We start from the raw sequence: 6,935 nt of genomic DNA on the forward strand, positions 1-6,935 counted from the left end.
GAGAACCTTTCTGCTATAAAATCAGCGAGCACCTGGGCCTTGACAGCGGGCCTTGGTCGATATTGTATGTTGAACTCACTTAATTCGATTGACCATTTTGTTATCCTTCCTGAACTCTCTGGCCACTGTAGAATTTGTCTCATCGGTAGGTTTATTAACACAACTACCTTGTGGGCCTGAAAGTAGGGCCTTAATTTTCGCGTTGCACAAATGATGGAGAAAGCGGCTTTTTCCGTCTTGCAATAGTTATTTTCTGCTCCACTGAGCACCTTGCTAGTGTAATAAATTAGTTGATGCTTCCCGCCTTCTTCCCGAACCAGGACAGAGCTGACGGCATTTTTTGTCGATGCTATATACTGGTAGAGGTCTTCCCCATTCTTCGCCTTCGTTAAAATAGGAGGGGATCTGAGGTACTGCTTGAGCAATTCGAAGGCTTTGGCCTGCTCCTCCCCCCATTTGAATCCTCCCTTCTTCCGTAGTGCTTTGAAGAAAGGTAAGCCTTTGTCCCCTGAGTAGGAGACAAACCTACTGAGGGAGGCTATCCTCCTTGTCAAAACTTGGATCTCCTTTTTTGTCCGTGGGGCCTCCATCTCCAGCAGCGCTCTTATTTTATCTGGGTTTGCTTTTATACCTCTACGAGTCACCATAAAGCCCAGGAACTTTCCTGCAGAAACACCGAACACACACTTCGATGGGTTCAGTTTCATGTGGTACCGTCGAAGGAGTTCGAATGTTTCTCTTAAGTCTTTACAATATTGCCCTACTACCAAGCTTTTCACCAGCATATCGTCCACGTACGCCTTCATTGTTTTTCCGAGCTGATCTTTAAAAATCCTATTCACCAATCTCTGATATGTGGCTCCTGCATTTTTTAGCCCGAAGGGCATCACCCGATAACAATACAGACCCCTTTTGGTGATGAAAGATGTTTTTTCTTCGTCTGTTCAACTCATGGGGATTTGGTTGTATCTTGAGTAGGCATCCATGAAGCTGAGGAGCTCGTGCCCTGAGGTTGAATCCACTAGCTGGTCGATTCGGGGAAGGGGGAAGCTGTCTTTTGGGCACGCCTTATTCAAGTCAGTGAAGCCTATGCAAGTGCGCCATTTTCCGTTCGGCTTTCTTACTAGAACCACGTTGCTCAACCACTCCAGGTAGTCTACCTCCCTGATGAAGTTGGCTTGTACCAGCTTCGTCACTTCCTCATCTATTATTCTGATCCGCTCTATTGCAAAGCTCCTTTTTTTTTTGCCTCACAGGTCGGTGGTTGGGGTCGACCTGCAGCCTGTGCTCTATGACTGTAGGGTCGATGCCGGGCATGTCTACAGCCAACCATGCGAACAAATCAGTGAATTCGTTCAACAGTTCGCTCAGCTCTGCTTTCAAGGTTTCGGGCGAGTGATTCCCTATCTGTATACTCCTCTCCTGGTGGCCCTTCAGTGGTATGTGCTTGATATCTTCATCTACTGTACTGATCTGAGGATACTCTCCCCTTACTTCTAGATCTTCCACCGTTAGAGCTTCTCTAGCCTCCATCTTCCCTTTCAGGGCCATTACATAGCAACTCCGAGCAACGGCCTGATCTCTCTTGGCAAACCCTATCCCTTGTGGTGTAGGGAATTTGATTTTGAGATGGTACGTTGACGTTACAGCCCGAACTGCATTAAGGAAAGGGCCACCCAAGATGACATTGTATACTAAAGGTCGGTCGACCACCGAAATTCTGTCAACGTCGTTACCTTCTGCGGGGTCGTCCTTATTGTCACTAGTAAAGTGATTGTACCCAAGGGGTGAACAGTGTCTCCCCCAAATCCTACCAAGGGGGTCGAGACCGGCTTGAGTTGTTCCTTTCCGATCTTCATTCCCACCAGGACCGACTAGAACATGATGTTGGCCGAGCTCCCATTATCTATCAGTATGCGCCTGACCATGTAATTGGCCACGAGTAGGGAGAGCACTAGTGCGTCATTATGTGGTTGCTGCACCCCTTCTTCGTCTCCGCTATCAAAGGTTATGATGTCATCTCTTCTGTTTCGTTTACTACTGGTTTCCCCCTTCTCCATCGTCTGCACCTGTTTAGCATATCTTTTGCATGCACTCCCGCTATCTCCTCCACTAGCGGATCCTCTAAAGATCACCCCAATTTCCCCTATGACCTGCTCTTCCTTCTCTTTTGCGCCATGCCTCCTCTGCTCGAGTGGTTCCCTTTGTGGATTTTCTTTCTTTATAAACTTTGATAGATGTCCTCTTCTTATTAGGACTTCGATTTCTTTCTTCAACAGAATGCATTCTTCTATGTCGTGGCCGTGATCCCTATGGAATGCGCAGAATTTGGACATGTTCCGCTTATGTAGAGGTGTTCGCATAGGTTCAGGCCACGAGATGTAGTCCTTCTTTTTGATCTGCATCAGTAACTCTGAGCGTGGTACATTTAAGGGTGTGTAGGTGGAGAACTTGTTGTGCTGTCCTCTAATCTTTGGGTCCGTTTGCAGCACACTAGTCTCATGTCTTTTTACGGATTTATAGGAGTCTCCAGATTCTCTGCTATTGTTTCTCCTTTTCCGCTATATACGACTTCCTCTTGTATCCATCATTTTCTCCAAGTTTATGTATTTCTCTACTCGGATCATTAACTCCCCCATATCCACCGACGGTTTTTTCCCTAAGGAGTATAAAAAGCTTCTCGATTGGAGAGCCGTTGTTAAGGCGGCCAAAGCTACCCTCATGTCTAAGTTGCGGATTTCTAGGGTCGCTGTGTTGAATCGATGCATGAAGTTTTTTAAAGTCTCCCGTTCCCCTTGCACCATACTTATAAGATGGCCTGTTGTTTTTGCAACTCTCCGACTACTAAGGAATGGCCGGTAAACATTTACTCCATCTCTTGGAAGGAACCAATGGATCCTGGTCGAAGAGTTCAATACCAGTCTCTGGCCGTACCCTTAAGGGTGGTTACAAAAGCTCGACACATGATGGCGTCCGGAGCCCCTTGTAATTGCATCAACATTTTAAAATTATCCAAGTGATCAATTGGGTCAGACAAACCTTCGTATCTTTCAAAGGTGGGCATCTTGAATCTACTGGGCAATGGAGCTTCCATGATTTCTTTGTTAGGGATGCTTCCCCATAGTAGGGCTTGGTTCTGCCCTCTTTCATCATCTTCTCTATATGATCTATCTTCTTGATTCTTTCTTCAAGCTCCGTGGATCTTTGTTGGTTGACGTCCACGCTATTTGCATCTTCTACCTTCTTGTTGGGGTGAGTTTTCTCCTCTTTCTCCACTGGTTTGTTAACTTGCTTGTCTGCGCTGGGATTCTCTTGCGGTTGGGGGAGGATGTGTCTTTCTTGACTCTTTTGTTGTAAGAGTTGGTTGAACATGTCCTTCATTTCCTTCTGGAAAGTAAGGAACTCCTCCTTACTAACACCAGATGGCTTTGCGGGCGTGGACTGGATGGATTGAGATGGTTCTTTTGTAGCAGGGAAGGAGATAGAATTGCGTGAGGTCGGCATTGCTGGAATGTCGAAAGTCGAGAGTAAGATAATATTGCCTCCTAAAAGCAAATTCCCATAGACGGCGCCAACTGTTGCGGGGTAAAAATAATAGGGATGCTCCTTCGACTCCCGTTGACCTGAAAGAGGAGGAAAAGAAAGGCTTGGAGGACCCGGGGTGTACTTCGGGGGATCACTCCGATGCCTAAGTGAGAGGAATACTTCTAGAGAGGCTGAATGCAACAGTATAGTTGTGTTGAATGACTTGCCTTTGCCTTTTCTCCAAATCCCTTCTTATAGAGGCTTGAGTTGACCACTGGTTGGCTCGGATTTATTGCATGGGGGCGTGAATCGCTCTCCTGCAATAAGTGCGTGCGCCTATTACTCGGTTATTAAGGGCGTTGGCGTGGAACTCTTCTCATCTTTATTGGGTCGGAGCTAATCACTCGTTAGAATGTCAGATCCGGAGAAAGTGCGAGATAGGTGTTGACCTGCCCTCATTAGCTAGATTATTATAGGCATATCACGTTATAACGGTTGAGGTTAGCCCTAATAATTTGATATGTTGCCGTTCCACCCGTTAAGTGAGTCGTAATGAAATCCTTGGGCTTGCAAGCTGAGGCAGAGACGTAGGCACATTTGTCGAACCTCGATAACCTCGATAACATATCTGGTGTTATCTCTACCTTACTCGTTTTACTATACTATGCATGCTTAGTTGATTTACTTGTACAAATTTAATTCAATTGTATTTATTAGTTTATTTTATACATGCTTTAGATTGACCTTGAAATATTGTTGCTGACTATTTGACCTAAGAGAGAAAAACTTTAAAAATACAATTCACCCTCCTCGCTCATGGGATTACAGTAAAGTCAACATATTTTATAGAAAATATTATTTTCAAAAATTAATCAAACTCCATTTGTTAATAATGAATTTGCTAAAATTTAGGAGAAAAGATGCTTGACTCTTGAAATTTAGTAAAAAGACAAATAAGTTTCAAAATATCACAAATTTTTTCTAAATTTCAAAACTTTTCTTGAGATTTGTTAAAAAGATACAAAATATTTTTTTTTAAAAAAAACCTTATCTTTTGGTAAAATATAAGTAAAGATTTCCGTCTTTTTAGAAAATCTCATGAGAGGTCCCTAAAATTCTTAAAATCTTAAAAGTGATCCTTAAAGTTTTTGAAATCTTATTTTTATTTTTCACATCTTTCTTAAATTAAAAAATTACAATAAGATTTCAAAATTAAAAATTAAAAGAAAATATTATTGGCGCTTCAAAAATATTATTAACATTTTTTACTTTTATAAAGTCACCATATACAATATATTCTCCTTAATTGAAATATTTTAAAAAATGAATGGACAGAAGTGCCCCGCGACTTATCTTCTAGCATCTTCCAGAACGAACGTGGCTCAACACCTTGCAGAAGAGGAATTTGCGTGTGAGGGGAAGTTTGAATATCATCAAATAGGATTTATTATTAAAAAGAAATAAACTAAAACAAGAAAGAAACAAAAGAACAATTTGTTCACAATTATAATTTGAAAATTCTTGAAAACAAAAAAGAGCATTTGCTTTGCTCATGCTTTCATCACTACCCTTTTTAAAAAAAATTAAAACATGGTAAGAAGCTTTTTGAAGGAGAAAAACTTAGGAAAAAAAAAAAATTAAAGTCAACTAACGGGAAAATCAAATGTAATTATAAATGGTTCTAACAATCTACTGATTAGGACAATGTTTTCTTACGGTTGACGATTTAAATTAGGATTTGGTTACTTTCCATTATACCGTAAAGAACAATCATCCTTATTTTTTGACTAAGTTAAGAAGTATATGCCTTTTTGATAAATTCAATGAATCATGATCAAAACAGCTAAATTTTCGTTTTAACATAGAATATATCATATTAAAAAGTGCATTTATCATGATTCGTTACATTTATTAAGTAAATATATACCATTTAGTGAGGTTGTAAGTGATATATTTTCTAATCATAAATTTATTTAATGAACACGTGTTATGCATCCACTTATCGAAGTTTAGAGGGTTGTTGGTCATTTCGTCTTGTGGTATACCTATTTTTATTATTGTTCTTTTAGTAAATTCAATAAAATATTGTATAACACAAGCCTAAATTAAAAGTCTTTTATAGCTACTTTACACCTATAATCATATTATTTGCAATGGAATATATACGTTTGGGCTAAAAAGCTAAAGATTATAGTTCCTTGTGTTGCTTGCTAAAGTCTAAGAAAATAATTTTTTAAATAGTCTAGGTGAAAGGGTAGCTACATTTTTCTAAAGGGTACAAGAACAAATTTTATTAACCAAATTAAAAAAAAAAAAATTGTTATAGTGTTATTTTCACCTAAGCTTATGAAAAGTCAATAAAAGAAATTCTCTAAAATCAATAACTAACAATAAATGTTGGATGTTTACTAATGTGTCACTTTATTTGCTATTCTATGGTTTACACAAACAAACTAAACTAAGACGAAAAAATTTCCTAATAATCTGAAGTAATATTGAGCTTCCAAAATGCTTTGCATTTTCAAGCAAACATTTATATATAGTTTCTAATCTCCCTTATTTGAATTCTTCTTCCTTGTCACACTACTGGTAAATACTCGATTACGAATTACAAAAGTCAAAGCATGAATTTCTTTTTTTTTTTTTTTTTTCTGGGTAAAAAACACTGATCTTCCCTAAGTGTTAGTAAAACAATAAAATCTTCCTCGAGGTTTCAAAAGTCTTACTAATCTCTCCTGAGATTTAAAAATTACAACAAACCCTTTGTGCAATTTGTCAAGAAGATACAAATCTCCCCTCAAAAGACTTATTTTTTTACAAAATATAAGAGAATTTTTGTATCTTTTTGATAAATCCTAGAGGAGGTCTTTGAACTTCTTGAAACCTCAAAAAGAAGTCCCCGTGATTTTTGAAATCTCAATCTATATATATATATATATATATATATATTATCAAATCTTAGGAGAGATCAATATCCTTTAATATATTTTTTTTTCAAAGATTGCACCAATAACTCTGTCGTAATATGCCTCATGTTCTAATTTTGGCGAGAGACGAAAAGGGGTTTGGGATAGAAGGTAAATTATCATTTAAAAAAAGTCACAAAAATTAAAATTAGGCACCTAAAATTGAGGTGGACTTACCTATTTAAAACTCTTGAAGATGAGGAGTGGCACCCGTTTTAATAGTTGGTGGGCAAACCCACTCCTAACAATGAATACACCTAATTAACCTAATGGCCACATATCGTATCATGGTTCACGCAGTCTTCTTTCTAACCACATCTCTCCCAAATCTCCCCACTAGCTAGAACCTAAGGTCTGTGCTATTATAGGAAGCAATTCGACGTCGTTTCGCACAAATTAGAAGGTCAACGAAAGAGTCTAAATTTACAAGATTAGGTAATAGTG

Source organism: Malania oleifera, chromosome 8 (assembly GCF_029873635.1).
Source record: "Malania oleifera isolate guangnan ecotype guangnan chromosome 8, ASM2987363v1, whole genome shotgun sequence".
Lineage (NCBI taxonomy): Eukaryota > Viridiplantae > Streptophyta > Magnoliopsida > Santalales > Ximeniaceae > Malania > Malania oleifera.